Here is a 21,532-nt window from a genome sequence, read left to right as displayed (position 1 = left end):
TTTATTTATCCACATATCCCTTATTTGGGGGCACCTGGACACTGAATTTGCAGCCTGCAGGCAAGACAAGACAGTGAAAGGAAAATCATGTCCTGCTTCATCCCCAGTTTTTCCATTCCCTTAAACCCTCATGCAGAAACTCTTCCTTCCCCTTCACATTCCTCCTCCTTCTCCTCTCTCTCCCCCTCCAGCTGCTCGAGAAATTCAAACCTTCTTCCTATTAGGAAGAAAAAAGGGTTTGCTCTCAGGTTGAAAGGAAAAGCAAAGGAACGGGTTAAAGGGGTTTAAATTGGAGTTTTATGGATATTTCTCCCGCTCCCTCCTTTGTGAGAGCATTAAACTTTTCTTTCGTTAAAAACCAAGAGGATGGGAAGGGGAAAGGAGAGGGGAGAAGGGAAAGAGAAGGTGGAGGGGGGAAAAAAAAAAAGCCCTCAGATATTCATGTGTGACACAGCTTAGGGCGGCGAGACGTGCGGCTGATTTGCTTAATGCTGACAGGTCTTTCTTCTTCTTGGAAAGAAAACACAGCGGGGATCCTAAAATGTGCCGTGTAAAGGTCCATGGCAGGAGCGTTTCCAGCATTTCCAGCATTTCCAATCTTCCGCGGTGACGCTGCGGGCCAGGTAATTCACACAGGGAAAATAACACAAAAAAAGTTCTTCGCTAAGCACCCATTAAGCCGCTGCCTATGGAAATGCGGAGGCCAAAGCTGGTACAAAGCGCCGGGAATGTGCCAGCTGGGTGTGATCCATGTGAATTCCAAGCCTGCCTGAGCGGAGCAGGAAAAAGGGAGAAAAGAGGGGGAAATAGGAGTGGCAAAGCGAGGAGGGGTGGAGAGAAAGACAAAGAGAGAGGGAGGGAGGTTGAAAGCAGGGAGAGAAAATAAAGGTGAGGGTTGGGACGGAGAATAATTCCCGTAGTCGTGGGCACGGAGAATTGGGAGAATTTGGGAGGTGGGATTCTTCGTGACCCCCATCCTCCGGCCAGCCTGACTGTGGTTTTCCCAAGGGATTGCACATCCGCCTTTCCCACTCTGCGGACAGCGGGATAATGTCCCAAGGAGATCAGCACACCAAGTGACCCAGCTGATGGTCCCTGGCGCTGGGATGGCTGCGATGTTCTCCAGGGAGAGACTCCTGGACACCCTCCCAGCTGCAGGTGGGGCAGAGGCGGTGGCTGGAATGTCACCTGTCCTAGGGGAATATCCTTCCCTCTATTCCCCTCTCCATACCTGTTGGCAGAGCCTGGCAGCTCCCAGTTGTAGGTCAGCACCTGCATCAGGTTCCAGGTGTTCAATCTCTGCTCTGAGAGATAAAAAAGGAGTAAAAAATAGGTCAGATCTCAGGAATACAAAAGCAGCATTTGGAGACGCTTTAGGGGAGAGGACATGTCCTTCTCAGAGCCACCAAAGAAACAGAAGCACTAAAAATCCCATTTTTCATGGAATTCGTCTCACACCCACCATGTGAGTATTGCTTCTGAAGCATCTTCGCCTGAGACAGACACCCCTGGGTCCCTTTTCGCATCCTAACAAGCCCAGAAAAGGAAACCTGGGGTCTTAAAGGGAACCTCGTTCAGACAAATCTTCCCTACCAGCCATCAACTGTCCCACCTCTTGTACTGTTCCCAATGGAAAAGTGAAGGAGCTTTTCCATTCCTATCTCCAGCAGCTCCTGCACACGGGATCAAGGGCTCACAGGCTCTGGGCCAGGTGAGATGCCACCAGCAAAGGATCCATGAAGGACCCAGGGAGCAGGTCCTGGAATTAGCAACCAGGTCTCTTTTGGGAGGGTCTGGACAGACCAGGACAAGCAAGAAGTTCTGGAAGATGTCCCACCATGGGAATGTTGTGGTGGATCCCATATTTGACCCCACATTCTTTCATTCCTCAACAAGACATGGGGCAGAAAATTCCAGAGGCCACCTTGGTCATTTCCTTCCTGGATGCCACTGTTCATCAGCAATGCCTGATGAAGGCCCTGGTTTTCCAAACACTTTTACTCCCCAAGGGAGGGGACATGGATTTCAGTCCAGGATTAAAAGAGGGGATTCTGCCCTCTGTCCTGCTCAGGTGAGACCCCACCTGCAGAGCTGCATCCAGCTCTGAGGTCCCAGCACAGGAAGGAGCTGTTGGAGCGAGTCCAAAGGAGGTACCAAAGTGATCAGAGGGATGTAGCAGCTCTGCTGTGAGGGAAGGCTGGGAGAATTGGGATTGTTCAACCTGGAGATGAGAAGGCTTGGAGTGATGTAATTGTGACTTTCCAGTACCTGAAGAAGCCAAGAAAAATGGAAGAGCTAATTTTCAGGAGCCTGGACTGACAGGATGGGGAGAATAGCTTCAAACTGAAAGAGGAGAAATTTAGGTTTGATTTATGGAAGAAATTCTTCTCTGTGAGGGTGGGGAGGCCCTGGCACAGGTTTCCCAGAGGAGCTGTGGCTGTCCCATCCCTGGAAGCGTCCAAGGCCAGGTTGGATGGGGCTTGGAGCAACCTGGGATAGTGGAAGGTGTCCCTGCCCATGGCAGGGGTTTGAACTGGAGGAACCTTAAGGTCTCCTTCAATCCAAACCATTCACACAGCTTACCCGCAGGTCCCTGAAGATAAGTGAGGAAGTCCCATCCTGGTTCCTCCTCCTCCAATGACTCATTTTTCCAAGTCTTCATTCCCAGTCCCTCTAAAATGAGGGTGATGGTGTTGATCTTCATCCAGTGCTCGGAAACGATGGCAAGGCTGATGGTGGCTCCTGCTTGGTGGTTAAGCAGAGGGATAAATCTCAGGATTCAGGAATGTGGCCACGAGGCCATTCCCAACTGTTTGGTTAATGATTCCCAAATTTTTTGTGCTACTCATTTAATCCTTGGAGGGAGAGAGTAGGGGAGAGAAAGGCAGACTCATCTTGAAGTGTCACAGCAGGAGGACAACAGGGAGAATCTGGAATATGGGAAGTCATGGCTGATAAGAGGAATTTTTTACCCATGAGCAGCATCCCAGGGATGCTGAGGGATCTCTCCTCCTTGGAGACAGCCTGAGCACAACAAGACAAGGTTGGAATTAACTGCTTGGAAAACAGCTCCTTGTCCTTCCCAGGATCTTTTGCCAAGCTCTGGGTCCCTCCTGTTTCCCTTCTAGGAAAACCAAAGTTTCTGTTACACATGGGACAGTGAAGAGCTTCCAGAAATTACTTTTCCTGCTGGAATTATCAATGACTGCAGTATCCAGATCCTATTTTGGTCTGCGTCTGCCCCATCCTTCCCTCCCACCATCTCTGACAGACAGGCAATAAACATTCAGGAAAAAAACTCTCCTCTTAAGTTATTTTGTTTATTAGGTCCACTTAAATCTCTTCCTGCAGGGAATCTCAACTGGAAAATTTAAGTGCAAGATGGAGGGAGGGAGGGAGAGAGGGTTTCTCCAGAGTATAATTAAATCCTGGAGCAGCCTTGGAGCTGAGGTTCACCCTGGGCTGGCCACACCTCAAGTCCCTGCAGGGTTTGGTCAGAGGGGACACAGCCCAATAGTCCTTACTGGCGTTTTCCCATTCTTCCCAGTTTCACAGCATGAAGACTGGGAACAAGAAGGTGGCTTTGCCAAGTGCGTGATCCTCATTTTCCCTGGGAATTGTGTCAAGCATAGAAGTCCAACCTCCCTTCCCTGGTACCAATGGCACAGAAGCAGCTTAGAGAAGGACTTGGTCCCTCTGCTCTGCTCCCCTTCCTCCACCTGCCACCTTCCCTGCTCCCAGCTCATTGGTAATCAGGGAAACTCCCCATCACTATGGAATCAGGTCTCTGGCTGCATCCTACCTCCATGTCCCCCTCCCCGGTTTCTGATCCCCTCTTTTGAGTGAGAATCCTGGGAGCCTGAGGGGAGGGAAATGCCCCTCTCGGCTCAATCCTTCCTCCTCCTCCCAGTTAAAGCAGAGTCCCATGTGGAAATGAGCTCTGCTGCTCCCTCCCTTCTTTCCCTTTTCCCTCCTCCCCTCCCCATCACTCCAGTTGTTTCATCCTTTGAGAACTCTCTGCTTCTCCCTATGGGACCCACTTTAAAAAACAAGGAAGGGGGGGACCGGGGGGAGACAGAAAGAAAACTCCATTGTCTTGTCAAAGGGAATAAGTGAAAAGTTGCAAGTGTCTCTCCGCAGGTTTTGGCTCCTGTGTGTTCTCCTTTCAAACCCTGCCAGCCTCAGGGGCTGTCATTCCTCCTTCATCTCCTTGCGGATCGCCCCGTGGATTCCCACCGCTCCCCCTCCCCATCCTCACGGAGCGGGAGCTGCCAGGCTTTTCACGGCCACCGCCGGCTTGATCCCATTGACAGGTCCCTTCTCATTGCCTCCCTTTCAAAGCAGGGCTCGGGGGTCGCTTCTTTCCACCCTTCCCTTTGCCATCCTCCTCTCCCTCCTTTGCTTTTCCCAATCTTTCCTTTTTTTTCTGAGGAGTGCCGCCAAGGTGCTTGACAAGGCCACACGCGGCAGAGTCGGGGCCCAATTAAATAAAAACCCCTCTTTAAAAGCAGCCTTCGTTTAGAGACTGACATTGGAGCTGTCGGAATATTAACGAGCTCTTGCTGCGGGAATCTGGCAGCGGTATTGGGAAGCTCCGTGTGGTGGAGGGGTGCAGGTTTCCACACTGGGATGGTGCCTTGGGAAAGACCTTCCAGAGTTGGTGTGAAACTTGTGTGCCAAGCTTGGTGTGGGTTAAACCAGTTTATTCCAGCCAGGATGGATGGATTTATGTGGGAACGCCAAGGATGCATCACCCTCCTTCCCAACAGGCATCACCCATCCGTAGGGATGCACTGTGGTTTTGTGGTTAGAGCACGAAAGGGCAGTTCTGCCACCAACTCTGAGGGTGGGGTTTGTCCCCTGGCTGTCCCAGGGTGTCCCAGGGTGCTGGAGAATCACAATCCCATCGTCTTTCCTCATGCCTGCTGGCAGGAAGGGATTTTTTGGGATGACCAACAGCATGTTTCCCATGGCTGATGTTCACCTAGCATGACTTTGGATGATTCCAAGGATTGGCTTCAAAGCCAATTGAGGGTTCAGAGGGAATTAAGACAAGATTTGGGGCCAGGAAGATCATGGAATTCCTGAACGGTTTGGGTTGGAAAGGACCTTAAAGCTCATCTCATCCCAAACCCTCTTCCACGGGTTCCACCTTCCACTATCCCAGGGTGCTCCAAGCTCCATCCAACCTGACCCTGGACACTTCCAGGGATGGGGCATCTGGGGAAAGGAAGGTGCAGGAAGGTGCGGGAAGGTGCGGGAAGGTGTGGGAAGGTGCGGGAAGGGAAGGTGCGGGAAGGGAAGGTGCGGGAAGGGAAGGGAAGGGAAGGTGCGGGAAGGGAAGGGAAGGGAAGGTGCGGGAAGGGAAGGGAAGGTGCGGGAAGGGAAGGGAAGGTGCGGGAAGGGAAGGGAAGGGAAGGTGCGGGAAGGGAAGGGAAGGTGCGGGAAGGGAAGGTGCGGGAAGGTGCGGGAAGGTGCGGGAAGGTGCGGGAAGGTGCGGGAAGGGAAGGGAAGGGAAGGGAAGGTGCGGGAAGGGAAGGGAAGGGAAGGTGCGGGAAGGTGCGGGAAGGTGCGGGAAGGTGCGGGAAGGTGCGGGAAGGTGCGGGAAGGGAAGGGAAGGGAAGGGAAGGGAAGGGAAGGGAAGGGAAGGGAAGGGAAGGGAAGGGAAGGGAAGGGAAGGAGGGAAGGGAAGGGAAGGGAAGGGAAGGGAAGGGAAGGGAGGGGGAGGACAGGGAAGGGAAGGGACGGGAAGGGAAGGGAAGGGAAGGGAAGGGAAGGGAAGGGAAGGGAAGGGAAGGGAAGGGAAGGGAAGGGAAGGGAAGGGAAGGGAAGGGAAGGGAAGGTGCGGGAAGGGAAGGGAAGGGAAGGTGCGGGAAGGGAAGGGAAGGGAAGGGAAGGGAAGGGAAGGGAAGGGAAGGGAAGGGAAGGGAAGGGAAGGGAAGGGAAGGGAAGGGAAGGGAAGGGAAGGGAAGGGAAGGGAAGGGAAGGGAAGGGAAGGGAAGGGAAGGGAAGGGAAGGGAAGGTGCGGGAAGGGAAGGGAAGGTGCGGGAAGGGAAGGTGCGGGAAGGGAAGGTGCGGGAAGGGAAGGGAAGGTGCGGGAAGGGAAGGTGCGGGAAGGGAAGGTGCGGGAAGGGAAGGTGCGGGAAGGGAAGGTGCGGGAAGGGAAGGTGCGGGAAGGGAAGGGAAGGTGCGGGAAGGGAAGGTGCGGGAAGGTGCGGGAAGGTGCGGGAAGGTGCGGGAAGGTGCGGGAAGGTGCGGGAAGGTGCGGGAAGGGAAGGGAAGGGAAGGGAAGGGAAGGGAAGGGAAGGGAAGGGAAGGGAAGGGAAGGGAAGGGAAGGGAAGGGAAGGGAAGGGTAGGGAAGGGAAGGGAAGCGAAAGGAAGCGAAGGGAAGGGAAGGGAAGGAATGGGGAGGGAAGGGAAGGGAAGGGAAGGGAAGGGAAGGGAAGGGAAGGGAAGGGAAGGGAAGGGAAGGGAAGGGAAGGTGCGGGAAGGTGCGGGAAGGTGCGGGAAGGTGCGGGAAGGTGCGGGAAGGGAAGGGAAGGGAAGGGAAGGGAAGGGAAGGGAAGGGAAGGGAAGGGAAGGGAAGGGAAGGGAAGGGAAGGGAAGGGAAGGGAAGGGAAGGGAAGGGAAGGGAAGGGAAGGGAAGGGAAGGGAAGGGAAGGGAAGGGAAGGGAAGGGAAGGGAAGGGAAGGGAAGGGAAGGGAAGGGAAGGGAAGGGAAGGGAAGGGAAGGGAAGGGAAGGGAAGGGAAGGGAAGGGAAGGGAAGGTGCGGGAAGGGAAGGTGCGGGAAGGGAAGGTGCGGGAAGGGAAGGGAAGGTGCGGGAAGGGAAGGTGCGGGAAGGGAAGGGAAGGGAAGGTGCGGGAAGGGAAGGGAAGGTGCGGGAAGGGAAGGTGCGGGAAGGGAAGGTGCGGGAAGGGAAGGGAAGGGAAGGGAAGGGAAGGGAAGGGAAGGGAAGGGAAGGGAAGGGAAGGGAAGGGAAGGGAAGGGAAGGGAAGGGAAGGGAAGGGAAGGGAAGGGAAGGGAAGGGAAGGGAAGGGAAGGGAAGGGAAGGGAAGGGAAGGGAAGGGAAGGGAAGGGAAGGGAAGGGAAGGGAAGGGAAGGGAAGGGAAGGGAAGGGAAGGGAAGGGAAGGGAAGGGAAGGGAAGGGAAGGGAAGGGAAGGGAAGGGAAGGGAAGGGAAGGGAAGGGAAGGGAAGGGAAGGGAAGGGAAGGGAAGGTGCGGGAAGGGAAGGGAAGGGAAGGGAAGGGAAGGGAAGGGAAGGGAAGGGAAGGGAAGGGAAGGGAAGGGAAGGGAAGGGAAGGGAAGGGAAGGGAAGGGAAGGGAAGGGAAGGGAAGGGAAGGGAAGGGAAGGGAAGGGAAGGGAAGGGAAGGGAAGGGAAGGGAAGGGAAGGGAAGGGAAGGGAAGGGAAGGGAAGGGAAGGGAAGGGAAGGGAAGGGAAGGGAAGGGAAGGGAAGGGAAGGGAAGGGAAGGGAAGGGAAAGGAAGGGAAGGGAAATCTCCCTCCCAGAGTTATTTCTTCTACTCCAAGATTTTGTCACTCTTGAACTCGGTCAGGCTCTTCCACAAACACATCTCAACTCTCCACTGGGAGCACTCACATTCCCTGAGTGACTTAAAGGATCCACTTTACCTTATCCCATAGACTTGAAGAGGAAAAAATCTGGGATGAACATTTACCTCACAGCCATGTTTCCCACCCCAAAATCCCCCATGGCTGCTCAGGAGCCTGGAGCATATTCCAGGATTGCAATGACCTGGGGTGAGGCTCCAGGTCAGGAACCCTGAAGATGTGGTGGGCACAGGCACCAAGAAAGCCCCAAAATCCATGGAAAATCCTCTTCCCAATGCTTCCAGCACATTCCCAGCTCTGAACAGAAGCTGAAATCCTGTCTCCAGCTGGGCTAATGGCATCCAGCAGTTGCATCCCAACATGAGAGACTGCAAGGAAGCAAGAAAAGGCACTTATCCATGTGGAGATGGATTCACCCCACCAGTTCCTGCAGGGATTCCAGCCCTCTCCATTCATACTGGGAAACAGGTTTTCTCCCTGAAGAATTCCAAACTCCTTGGTGCATTCAGGCATTCCATGAGTTAATTTTGGGGAAAACAGAGCTGGGAGGTGTCTGCTTCCAAAGTCTGGGGTCAGGACAGAGAAGAAAAAGTAAACTAAGGGATGATTAGAGGTTTTGGGATGAGTTACTTGTGCAAAATCCTCCATCCAGGAACCCTGGGAAGTTGCTCCACTGGGTATTTTGGGATGACAGTATCTGGCCCTGAACTACACAGCAACAACATCCCCAGGGATTCATCCCTTGCAGCAGAAAATTGGGAAAGGCTGGAAAAGAAAGGTGTGGTCAGACCCAAGGAAAAGCAATCACAACATCCATGGGGAGCAGACAACAGGGATCGGATGATGCTGGAAGAAGGAGCCGCTTCCAAAATCCCACATATTTGTTATGCAAGGCCCTTAGAGCCAGATATTCCTTTGGAGGCTTTTTAATCCCACCTGGATTGTGGTGCTGCTGTTGTCATTTCCCAGCTTCCAAAAGGTCCAGGAACTCCGGGTCAGAAAAACTCCCTCTTGGAAAAGGACTGAGTTAGGAGAGCAGTAGAAGTCCAGCCTTTCTCTTCCCTTCTTTTTCCAGAGGTGAGTCACCAGGATTATGAAATCCAAGTGCTCCAACACCTCTGTTTCCTAGTCACAGTGAAATTTACAATGAGACATAGGTTCTGTTGGAGTATTTTGGGAGATGGGATGACCCAGGATGGGGCAGGCAGGGTGAGGGAATACACACACAAAGCTTTGAGGCTGCATCCCTCCCCTTCCCATCCACACATTCCAGAGAAACAGGGAGGGGGAAAGCGACCTGCAGCCCCAGCCCCGCCAGCTCAGCGTTTTTGTGCCTTTCTGTCAGGGGAAAAAAAAAGAAAAAAAAAACCAAAAACAACAACTAAAAACTCCCTTTTTGTTTTGTTCCTGGTTTTTGTTTGCTAATTTATTGTTTTGTCCCGAGCTCGAGCTCCTGAAATCCCTTGTTCTTAGTGCTCATTAAAATATTTGGGACTTGCTCCGATGCTGCCGTGCTCTTTTGGTGTTTATTTTTCCCTCCTCCCCAGACCCCCCCTCTCCACAACCCCGAGGTCAAAACGTCTCTGTGTTTTCCATGTGCTGATTATCCCGAGAATCAAGGCTCCTGAGCAATTTGTGACTCACTCCAAAGAAATCAATTATGCATCAAATGACTTTTTGATTCTTTACCTTGTGAGCAAAGAGCTGGAAGAAGAGGCTGCTTTTTATTCTCTTCCCCTCCTCTACATTATTATTATTTTTATTATTATTCCTCACTCTCTCTCCCTTTTTTTCCCCTCCCTTTCCATGCTCCAACGGCTCTGCCTGCTGGCATTGGGACTATGGCATGATCAAATGGTTTGCTCTTAATTGGCAGCAGCTCCAAGATGGGAAGAAGGCAGGAAGATTAAAAGGAAAAGGCCACAGGAGCTGGAGCAGCTTCTTGGGGGTGAGGTGGGAGAACAGGGCTGAGCTAAGGCGACTTTGGTGTAAAAGTGATTCCCTGTCTCCACCCTGTACCCAGGGAAATTTGGGGACAGGAGATGGGCTGGAAAGTGCAGAGGTCAAAAGCAGTGGGATTTTCACAGGGAAAAACTCTTGTCTCCCTCCCTCTACTTAAAAATTCAGTGACAAGGACATCCAAGTTCTCACCTTCAGGCAGGGCTGCAGTGCAGGGATTCCAGCAGGGAAGGGACACAAATGGGATCTAACACATCTTGAGGAGTTCCTCCAGCACGGTACACAGTGCTGGACTGTCCAAGGTCCTGGATTTATCCATGTCCTGCTCTAAAGGAAGGAAATCCAGCCACCAGCAGGTGACAGTTTTTTACCTGCAGACTCAGAAGTTGTTCATGTCTCTCAGCAGAAGCCGCATCCTTGACTCCTTTTCCACTTCAGTATCCCTGGATATGTTTGTCACAACAAGTGACGCTGGCCCAGGCAGTGGAGGAGCAGGAGGAGATTCCCACCACTGGATGAAAATAGATCCATGTGAAAATATACAGTTCAGGGTGTCTAAATGTCCCTTTTGTCTCCATCCTGGCAGCTCCAGCTTGAGACATTCTGGGTCCAGTTCATATGATAGAGGTGATTATCCTGGGATTATCCATTTGCCAGTACATAGGAGCTGTTCATACTCTCAATAAAAAGAATAATAATTAAAAAAAAATAAAATAAAAGCCAAAGCACAAACAGAAAACCCATTTCTGTTAACTTGTGTTTTACCTTTGGATTTGTCCATCACATCCCAAAAGGGATTTTCCTCAAGTTAGGGAAGGTGATCTAAATATTCCCTCCTCCTCTGGTCTTGAAGATGAGGCTGACAGAGCATCACCAAATGCTGAAGAACTGAGTTCTTCACAAGCACTAGCTGAACAAGACTTGGGAATGCAGCTCCTTTCCAGTCCCCAAATAACGTGACTGATATGACAACCACCTTCTCCGTGATCCCAAAAATCCCTGAGGCCATTCCCCACAACAAAACCCTCTATTCCCCATCCATTTCCATGGCTCCTCATTCCAGATGTTAACAAGGTGATGCTTCAGGGGATGGCCCTTGGAGCACACAGTAAGGATCAGCCTGGATCAATTGCTTCCATCAGCTCCATCCCTCTCTGCCACTGCATCCCAGGTTTTATTTGCAAGGGAAAGGGAGGGATTTGTCCCCTGGATGTGGCAGTTGGAGGACAAATCTGGAGTGATGAGTTCCATTTCAGGGCCCCAGTGACAAAATAGAGCAAATCTGGTAGGGGACACCAAGATGGGTTTTGGGGCGTCACCAAAATGGGTTGGGGAATAAAATGTATGAAGTGACTGAGCTCAGCTGCAAAGAGGGAAGTAAAGGAAGTCCTTTTTTCCACCTTTTTCACAGGAGATGTTCATGGAGAGGGTGAAGTCAGGTTCTTCTCCGAGTACCACAGCAAAAGGACAAGTGGGAACAATCACAGGGGGCACCAAGGGAAAATTCCCAGTATGAGGGTGGGCAGACCCTGGGAGAGGCTGTGGAATCTCCATCCTCAACTCAACAAGATCCCAAGGAGCTGAGCCTGGTCTAACTTTGAGGTTGTCCATGCGATGGGTTGAAATGGAAATGCCACCACTCTCTTCTATCCTACATTATTCCATGACCTGGATCAACCCCCAGCTGCGCAGATCCCACCCAGGCTATGATCAAGATTCATCCTGATGTCCCAAAATCAGTCACTCACAGCTTGGTATTCCTTTCATCCCTCACACTTCCTTTGGAGAAGAGGGGATTGTACATCTTGGGATGTGAGCTGGGAAAAAGCCTCCTTGGGAAATCAGCAGAACAGCTGAGAAGATCCAGATGTCTGGAAACTTTCCTCGGTTTACAGCACCAGGGGTTTTTTGGGAAGGGCAAGAGGAGAGAAACTCGCCCTGAGGTAGCTCTGGCTGCTGAATCGAGTTGGATTGTCCCTAATCTTCAACCATTTTGGCAAAGCCTCCAAGCTGCATTCCCTGCACCACATGAGGAACTCCAGGATGATGCAGGACTTGGGTCACAGCCAGGGGAGCATCCCTTGGCAGCCTGGAATAGAAGGAAGGAGAGGGATGAAGGGATCATAAACTACAGCCACTGTCAGTGACATCTGCAACATCCCAATGGTTTCACTCAGGACCTGGAGAAGCAGAAAAAAGGAATGAGGTCACTAGTGAAATTTGTGGATGATCAGGGTGGGAATAGGAAAGGTGATGAAGAGGTGAGCTGAAGTGAGCAGAAGCAAAATCCAGCAGGAAAGGCAAGTTTCTTTCCAAGGGAGGACATTGTCCAGTCCAGCTGCTGAGGACACACTAAGGAGAGCATGTCCATGGCTCCTTGGCAGCATCACAGGAGCATTTCAATATCCCTGGAATCGTCTTTGGCTGGAAATGATGCGACAACGCACACAACCCTTACTTCCAAGCTGAAGGAATCAGGTCTTGGCTGAAATCAGGCAGCGTGGAAAAGATGCAGGTGTGGATTTCTTGGTTGAGTGGATTAATCCAGCTGAATCACTCTCCACACACTCTCCACAGACTGAGGGTAAGGATAGAAGAAGTTTTAGGGAATGATTCATCCCAGCCAAAGGATACATCTTAAACTTCCTGCAGGAATCTCTTTATCTCCAGTGATATCAAGTATCAGAGAATCATGGGATAGTTTTGGCTGAAAGAGGACATAAAGGTGGCCTTGTTCCCCCATGGGCAGGAACACCTTCCACTATCCCAGGTTGCTCCAAGCCATATCCAACATGGCCTTGAACACTTCCAGGGATGGGGCATCCACAACTTCTCGGAGAAACCTCCTCCAAGGCCTCACCACCCCTGAGGGACATTTTCCTTGAAGGGAGAGGAATTTCACTCACTGGCAGAGAATGAAGATCCCTTGACTGCAGAATATGGAGAAATATTCCCTGGCAATATCACGTTGGAAGCAAAAGTTACTTGAAACTGGTATTAAAAAAAGAAAATCATAAGGAATTCTTGATTCCTGCAATTTCCCAGGAATTCCTTGGGCCACTGGGGTAAAGGGCTGAGCCATGCAGGGAGCAGCTGTCCAAACTCACATGGTGGGAGGCTCTAACTCTAATGACCAAAAAATGAGGATTAGGGGAAGAGGCAGAGGGATAGCACATGCTGCTGCCATCCATATCCCTGTCCGGATATCCGACTATCAGCAATGGCTGGTGCACAGGGAAAATAATCCAGCTGGTTGGAGAATCAAAACAAAGCACAGGAGAATCAAGCTCCTACTCTGTGGAATCTAGGGAAGGTGCACAGAGGAAATTGATTGTTTAGTGAACTGCAAAATTTACTAGGAAAAGCTCTCCTGGGACTCATATTCCTTTTAATCCTACAAATGTACTTGGAGTTTCCCACTGCTGCCTGAACAAGTGTTTGACAAGTCCCAGGTAGATCCTATCTCAACTTTATAGCTCTGCTTCTGACCACAGTGGGGAAGGGAAAAGAGAAGTTTAAATGAATTGCCAGACTGGGAGATAAATTAAAACCATTTAAATGAAACAGGGCTGGAGCCAGGCTGGGAGTGTCCAGCCTGGAGAAGGGACTGCTCCATGGAGAAATTAGAGCCCCTTCTAGAGGCCAAGGGGCTCCAGGAGAGCTGGAGAGGGACTTAGGAAAAGGGATGGAGTGACAGGATAACAGGGAATGGCTTTAAACTGACAGAAGGGAGATTTAGATTGGATATTGGGAAGGAATTCTTCCCTGTGAGGGTGGTGAGGCCCTGGCACAGGTTTCCCAGAGAAGTTGCGGCTATTCCATCCCTGGAAGTGTCCAAGGCCAGGCTGAACAGGGCTCTGAACAACCTGGGATAGTGGGTGAATCCCAGCTTATGGCAGGGGGTTGGAACTAGGCAGTCTTGAATATCCCAAACTGTCCTAGGATTCTATTAAACCTCTGGAAAATGAAGATAAAAACAGAATAAAGTGATGGATCCTCCAAATATTGGTGAACAAGAGAAGGATCAGATAACGGACTCATAAATCTCTGACAGCTCTCCATTCCATAAAAAAAAATGTGTGAAAGCCACCGGATTATTTGGGATCCCTGCTGCTTTCTGTCCCATACTCCATCTTCTCAATGACTCACATTCAGTGACATCAAGCCATGGATGCTCCATTTCGAGAGTAAGAGAAGTTATATGGATTTCAGGGCATCCTGGAAGTGTTACCTAGGCATGAGACATGGTTACTACACAGGGATTTTCGGTGTGCTCATTTTCCATGGAATCTTGGGAAGCACTTGGGAAGACAGGATTCATCCCTTGCCACTGGCACTGGGAACAAACCTTGTATGTGAAGGCTCCAGTAAAACTGACCCACGTGGAGTATTGGAACGGATGATTTCAAAGCTCTCCCATGGGATTATCTGTTATCCAAGACCCTGGCATGGTCTGGATTCCAGAGAGTTCCAGAGGAGCACAATTTATAACGATTTACACAACAGAAATGTGGTTTTTACATAGAATAATGGAATGGTTTGGGTTGGAAGGGACCTTAAAGATCATCTTTTTCCAATCCCTGCCATGGACAAGGACACCTCCCACTAGACCAAGTTGCTCCAAGCCCCAGCCAGCCCCATTAGATCATGGGCTGGAGATGGCCACATCCTGTTGTGCCAGCTCTGCCCAATCCCAATTCACCCCTGAAAAAGCATATGGAATAAACAGTCCAAAAGGAAAACCAGGACCATTGCACAGAGCCTGAATCATCCTGCATCTCCTCCAAACCACTGGAGACCACATCTAGGACCATCCTTCCTCTCCCAAACAGAAAGGTGCTTGGAAATGACATTCCAGCCCTTCCCAGCTTGTGGCAGTGGGAGAGACAAGCTGTCACCCAGCCTCATCATCCTGATGGGCAGCAGCTTATATCCCAGGAACCACCACTTCCAGCAGCTAATTCCAAAACAAAGCGTGCATTGAGGGGTCAGGTTTCAGTTTTTCCGGCTGGGAGAAGTGGAGGCTGCCAAACCAAATAACACCGACAGCTGCTCCAGGAGTCGAGCACAGCTCGGTGACCTCAGCCCCTTCTCACGGTGACCTCCCAGCAGATCCTAGCCAGCAGTGCCACCGAGCACCAGGACAACCAGTGGTGGCAGCCAGAGCCGCAGTTGGACAGGCAGAACCTGAAGCCCACCAGCTGTGAAACACATTCCCTCTTTCAACACAGTCTGTATCCTTCTGCCCTCTCCGTGATGTTCTCCCAGGAAGCAGCACTACAGGACTGATCTGGGAGGCCTTTTTGTCCCAGTGATTTTTGCTCTCGTAATTACCAAAGGTTTGAAGGCAGGATGCAGCAAAAGGCTCTGAAATACTGGGATCATGAGCCCAGAAGGGAATTTTCCTGGTGTCAAAAGGGAATTTTCCTAATGCTGCACAGAGACAAAGAAGGAACTCAATGTACTTCTTAAATCCCTCTCTTATCCTCTTCCTCACCTGCTGGGCTATTGAGAGGGGCTGGAATATCAGCCATGAAATCCTGTCCTGTGCTTTGTTCCCATCTCAAAATGAGCCAGGATGGACTCATGGCACAGAGGTAGGGACATCCTGTGGGGACCAGTTTCCATCCTGTCATCCTGGACTGGGAACAGTTTTGACCACAGTGGATTTCTTCAAATCTACCAAAGCTCTGGTGCTGTTCTGATCCTAGCCCGGAGTGACAAGAGAAGATATTCCCACAGTTCCCGTTAGATCTGTTGGGATTTTGTGCCTTTTATTTCCATCAACTCAACCCAGTTGTCTGCACAGGTGTCTTTGGAGGTATTTCAAGTTATTCTTGTTGACTTGCCAATCTCAAAGGACTCAGGTCTTCAGTGGATCCTTGGAAAATCTCCTGATGACTTGCACGATGTGGGATACCTCAGTTGTCAGTAGGAATCATCCTTAGCCAGCCAGATCCAGCCTCTGAACTGAATAATTCCAGAGGAAACACTGACATTTGAAGACATACTTTGATTTTCCAGTTGTTTGAAGACCATGACCACCAATGTTTCAGGGCTGTTTCATGGAATCATGGAATAATTTGGGTGGGAAGGGAACTTAAAGATCATCCCATTCCAACCCCCTGTCATGGGCAGGGAATCATCCACTAGACCAGGTTGCTCCAAAGTCCCATGCAATGTGGCCTTGAACACTTCCAGGATGATTTCTTTCTTCCTTTTCCTTCTTTCCACCCTGCCATTTTCCAGTCACTCCTTGATTCACTTCCAAGCATTGTTTTAACTCACAAAAATGTAAAGTTGAGTAATGAGTCGGAGAAACAATCTCCAGATCCCTGTGTGCATATTCCCAGGTGAGGAACAAAGTTAAAAGCCTCCAGCTTGGGATGGATATGGTTTGGAGTGAGGGTCATGGGTCAATTCTCATGGAGGTCATGGATTCAAGCTTTTTCCATAATCCTTGATCTGAAACGGTAAATTTTTCAGGACTACTGTGTCCCTAAAGAAGTTAAAACTTCATGGATGCAGTGATCAGGAGAGAACATGTTGCTGTCAGTTATGTTCCTTATAATCCAGCAGCAGGATTTATCCCTGAGATTTTCTTGCACCAACAGGTGAGATGAGGAAAGTCTTTCCAGTTTTATGTGACGGAGAGAGCTGCCCGGGATAGACTCGGGATTTATTCATTTTCCTCCCAGGTTTCCTGGCTTCTTTGCACATGCGTTTTCCAGCATTCCAGAAATCCACCCTTCACAACACCAAATTAAACAAGGAATTAAGCAAGGAGCCTCACCACCGGAATGTCCAGCAGGAGACTTTGCCCACAGAATCCCAGCTCTGAGGAAGGACAGGACACACATCCAGGGGCGTTAGCTGGAATCTCAACTCTTGCACAACCAATTGCAGCACCAGAAAGCCCAAACTCCCTGAGCAAAAAAGTCCTTGGGTCATTCTTTTTTCCAGGTATTTAGAGGACATGGAGAGGCTTGGGTGAATCTTAACTCTTGGAAACTTGAATAGGGGAAACTTCCCTGGTTTTCTGGGCAGAAAAACTTCCATTTCCCACTGTGTCCTCCCTGTTCATATTCCCGTTCTTTGCAAAGTGCAGACGGGAACAGATGTTGCTCAGCTTTCCTACCCACCTCCCCCAGTCCCCCCTTCCTGAAATGGGAAAGCCCTGGAGCACCTCCTTGGCACCTCCACAACTCCGCGTTTCCTCACCTGTCACACGAGCTGGTGACAGGATGAGCGACACCCTCCAACCCGCCAGCCAGCATCGCGAGTCACCGAGGGAGAGAAAAACGGGGTGGTGGGGACAAACAGATGTGCCATGAGTTGCTTCCCAAAAACGTGTTTGTGCATGGGGAGGTGTGAAAGGAATCCGCACCTCCCTCTCCCGGCGCAGGTACCGGAGCAGCTGCCGATGGCTCCGGATCCACCACCTCACCCTCACTGTTTCAGTGGGATGTCAAACATGCAGTGCTAAGCAATGATCTCCTGCCATCTGCCAAGGTGAGCATGGGCTGGGGGTGTCACATCCAACAACTTGACAGGCTCTCATCCCCCTCCTTTTTTTTTTTTCCTTTTTATTTCTGGGGTTTTTTCCCTTTTTTTTTTTTTTTTTTTTTTTTTCTTTTCAAAGAGAGCAGAAGGAGGGAGGAAATGATTCTGCATTAGTTCGGAGACTTCATCCATCACTGCTGCTCTTTATCTGGAGGAAGGGAGGCTCAGGGGGGACCTTATTGCTCTCCACAACTCACTGACAGGAGGGTGGTGCCAGGTGGGGGTCAACCAGCGACAGGACAAGAGGACGTGGCATCAAGCTGTGCCAGGAGAGGTTTAGGTTGGATATCAGGAATATTTTTTTCATGGAAAGGGTGGTCAGGCATTGTAAGAGGCTGCCCAGGGATGAGGTGGAGTCCCCATCCATGGAGGTATCAAAAAAAAAGACTGGACATGGCACTCAGTGCTCTGGGTTGGGTGATGAGTCAAAGGTTGGACTCGATAATCTTGGAGGTCCTTTTTAACCGTGATGATTTTGGGATTCTCTTGATATCAGAGCAGGAAGTTAATTTAAAACTAGATTATCTTCCATTCCCAACCAGGATGAAAACAGGACAGGGTAGCAACTTCTACCCTGACAATGCCACCAAATTTCTTTGGGATTAAAATGACCCTGTCAACCCTGGAAATGCCAACAGTCCCAGAGGCCATTTCCACTTGGAAAGAGATGTCCACTCCTGCCTGTCAAGAGGACTTTCAAAACCACAGACAATGAGAAGAGGTTTAGATCTGAGAGTTCCTTCCCCAGAAAAATTTTAACCAGTTTGTACTGGCCTGCCCTTTTTGGGGAATTTTGGCATGGATTGGGCCGTGGTAGATTTAAGGGCAAGGGACCAATTCTACTGTGGACTCTCCTTCAGGGATACAACCCTTAAATCCCATCTTTTGAGGCCTGGTCCTTCCAATCTGTCTGGAGGGGACTGGAAGAAATGGGGCTCCTGGATTCCTCCTTGACCTGGGAAAGGGTGTGTGGAGCTTGTGTGGAGTCTTCTCCTTGTCTGTATGTCACAAGTACAAACTGTCACATCCTTGTCTCCTCACCTCCCCTTCCACCATCATTCCTTGTCTGTAACATTCCATAGATCCTTTCCAGGTGTTTCATTTTCTCCCCACTGTACCTCTTTTTCCGACCTCTCTTCCCAAATTTCCTCTCAGTCTGCTGAGAGCTTCCACAGCCAACATTTCCGTGGGGGTGTGGGCTCCCTCCTGAGGGCAGGATTATCACCCTGGGAACATGATCCCAGTCAATAACTATTGACTGATAAACCAACAATACATTCCAGTGCCAGCCTGTCGATTTCTGGGATTGATTTATCCGCCCCTCTTCCCTGATTTACGGGCAGGGATGGGAGGCTCAGGACAGTCAGGCTGCTGCTCTCCATCACTCATGGAGTCAGCTGCTGAGGGTCTTTGATTCCAGAGGGGGACAGCCAAGGTGTTTGTGGTTGGAGTGAATCCAGGGAAAAGGACAGGCTCAGAGGTGCAGATCTTACACCGAGGTCTTCAGTTGGGTCTCTGGTAGCCCCAGGTTGGTTTTTTTTCTCCTTCTGGCTTGTGGTGAGGGCTGGAATTTCCAAAAAAGCTGCATTTCCAGGCGGCTATTCACCCATCTCGATGTAGGCCTTAGGTTTCCATCACTTACTGGGCATGGAATCCCTGGAGGATAAAGAATGGTTACTGTTCCTGGTGATGGGAAATGCCCTGCTTCCCTTCCAGTGATGATGGTGAGGAATGAAATCCCAGCTCTCAGGGTCTGACAGGGTGGGAAACCCCAGATTCCTCCCTAAGCCAGGATGGGAAAATTCACCACTGGAACATCAGGACAATGTGGATAAACTGTCTGTCCCTTGCTATCCCATGGGAAAACTTCCATGGTCTCCAGTTCTGTCCCTGAAGATCCTTCACATTCCTCTCCTGCAGGGTCACAAGCACTGGGAACTTTGGTTGGAAATTTTGGTTGTAAATTCCTTTTACAAGAGCCTGTAAAATGAGGAATTAGAGGATGGATGATGCCTCGTGCCTGAAGACATTCAAGGTCAGGAGTTCAGCCACGAGAGGAATTCCCAAGTTTTGCAATAGAAATACCCAGACTCACCTCCCCATTCACACAGCAAATGGGCCAGTCAGGCTACCTGGCAAGGGAATGCAATCCCATCTTCGGAATTGCTTCAGGATTTTCCATGAGCAGGTGATGCCGCGATGTTAAATACCCACAATGCTGAATTGTGGGTCTTTCGAAGTTGCTTGGGATTAACTGTGAACTAAATCCCTGGAAAACTACATGGCTGCTGACATTTCAGCTGATCCCTGTTTTCCAGGCAGGTTTCTGCTCCATAATTCTGGGCTCAGATGGTCATGGTTGTGGCTGAAGAGCTGGAAAGATTTCTACTGATCAACATTTTTATCAAGAATTGTTTGTCTTTTGAGCCTTTCCCACCTTTCTTCCCTCTCTTAGAAAATTCCCTTTAAACTGTTACATCCTAGAAATATCCCTATTTTCCATCCTCTCCAAGCAGGTATTTTCTGGACTTTTCCTTTGCTTCCAGTCTCACGGAACAGCAGAAGGAACATGAGGCAGGTACAGATGTTCCTGTTGGAGCAGTTCCAAAGGAGGCCACAAATTTGACCACAGGGCTGGAGCATTTCTCCTCTGGAGCCAGGCTGGGAGAGCTGGGGGTGTCTCACCTGGAGAAAAGGAGGCTCCAGGGAGACCTTAGAGCCCCTTCCAGTGCCTAAGGGGACTCCAGGAGAGATGGAGAGGGACTTTGGACAAGGGATGGGAGGACAGGACAAGGGGAAATACCCTCCCACTGCCAGAGGGCAGTGCTGGATGGGATTCTGGGAAGAAATTCCTCCCTGGGAGGATGCTGAGGCCCTGGAATGGAATTCCCAGAGAAGTTGTGGCTGCCCCTGGATCCCTCATGTCCAAGGCCAGGTTGGATGGGGATTAGAGCAACCTGGGATAGTGGAAGGTGTCCCTGCCCATGGCAGGGCATGGAACGAGATGATCCTTGAGGTCCCTTCCCACCCAAACCATTCCAGGATTCCATATGGAGTAACAGGAACATCAGGGGAAGTTGCAAAGGTTTGGGTGAACATTAGGGAGCCATGAGTTTGCCACAATCAAACATCACAGGCACATGAGTGCGGATCATCCGCACATTTCTGCGGATACGCTTCCCAGGTTTCCTGGACAGCTTCAATCCCTGCCTTCACCAGGTTCCAGAACAGACCTGCTCCTTCCCAGATTGCAGAGCCTGGACTGCAACCACTGGAGAAGGAAATATTCCTGTGTCTGGTTTCTCCCATCCATTACTTCCCCTTTGTCTGAAAACAGAATTATTGATTTCTCCTGGAGCTTCCCAGTGCTGCTCTTCATTCCAACGTCCCTACAAACACAGTTTCCTCTTCCCAACTTCCCATCAGATAAACTGGGTTTTTCCAGGCAAATCTCAGTCAGGAGTTCCTCTCTCACTGTCTTATAGTTAGAAAAAAGCAGTCCAAGTCTTTCTCACAGTGCAGGGCGTTGCATTTTCCTGCCTGGCAGTGCACAGGACCAGTCTGGGAACAAAGGGAAAGGGATGGGAAAAGGGATTGGAGACAGAGGGGAAACTGGTTCTGATGTTGAGGGAAGGAGAAAAGTGGATTTTCAGGAGAGAGGTGAGCTCCTGGAATTGCAGCTGATGCCAAACACAGCTTATCCCTTCCACTGGGGTCTGATGTCACCAAGGCAAACACTTTGCAGGATTTTTTTTCCCCTCCCATTTGTCCACTTTGAAAATCCTTCACTAAACAGGGACAGATACACAGCACCACCCCACCACTAATTATAGGATTGCCTCCCTCCCTCCCTTAGGTCCCATCTTGCCCCCACCCCATTCCTGCTTCAATCATTCCTTAAATCAGCTCTTCAGGAACCCAGGCTGATCACGGTTGGCCACTGCCCTGTCTCCTTTTAATTGGAGCCTTAATCTCCCTTTCGCTGTGATGATGGGATGGGTTTCTCCAGGCACTTTGGGAATGTTTAACTGCCCGTGCTCTCCATAGCTCGTTAGACACAAAATATGCCAACTGCTCAAATTAGTTGGGAAAAAGTTTAGCACAAGGAATTACTGAAGATATGGGGACAGGGGGAAAAGGTTCCTGGGTTTTTCCCCTACCTTGGTGGTCCCAGACGGAAGAAAAATCCAGAGGTTCCCTTTGCGGATCCTGGTAAAAGGAGCAAACAAAGAAAATGGACATCTGAGTGGTTTGGGATTCCTGGGACCTACTCTCCACTCTTAGGGATTTTGGATTTAGGAATTATCTCTGGGAGTAAATGTCCAGGCAACTTTCAGGTATGAGGGGTATGGATGAGAGGGTGGGATGGGGGAGCAGCATCCCAGCTTTCCACCATAAATCCACCAGTGAAGCTCTTTTTCACATAACCTCTTAAGAG

This window comes from Pseudopodoces humilis, chromosome 1, assembly GCF_049639895.1.
Source record: "Pseudopodoces humilis isolate 2021_Gansu_Grassland_sample_001 chromosome 1, ASM4963989v1, whole genome shotgun sequence".
Classification (NCBI taxonomy): Eukaryota; Metazoa; Chordata; class Aves; order Passeriformes; family Paridae; genus Pseudopodoces; species Pseudopodoces humilis.
The sequence above is the reverse complement of the archived record's forward strand: the minus strand, read 5'-3'. Positions refer to the sequence as shown.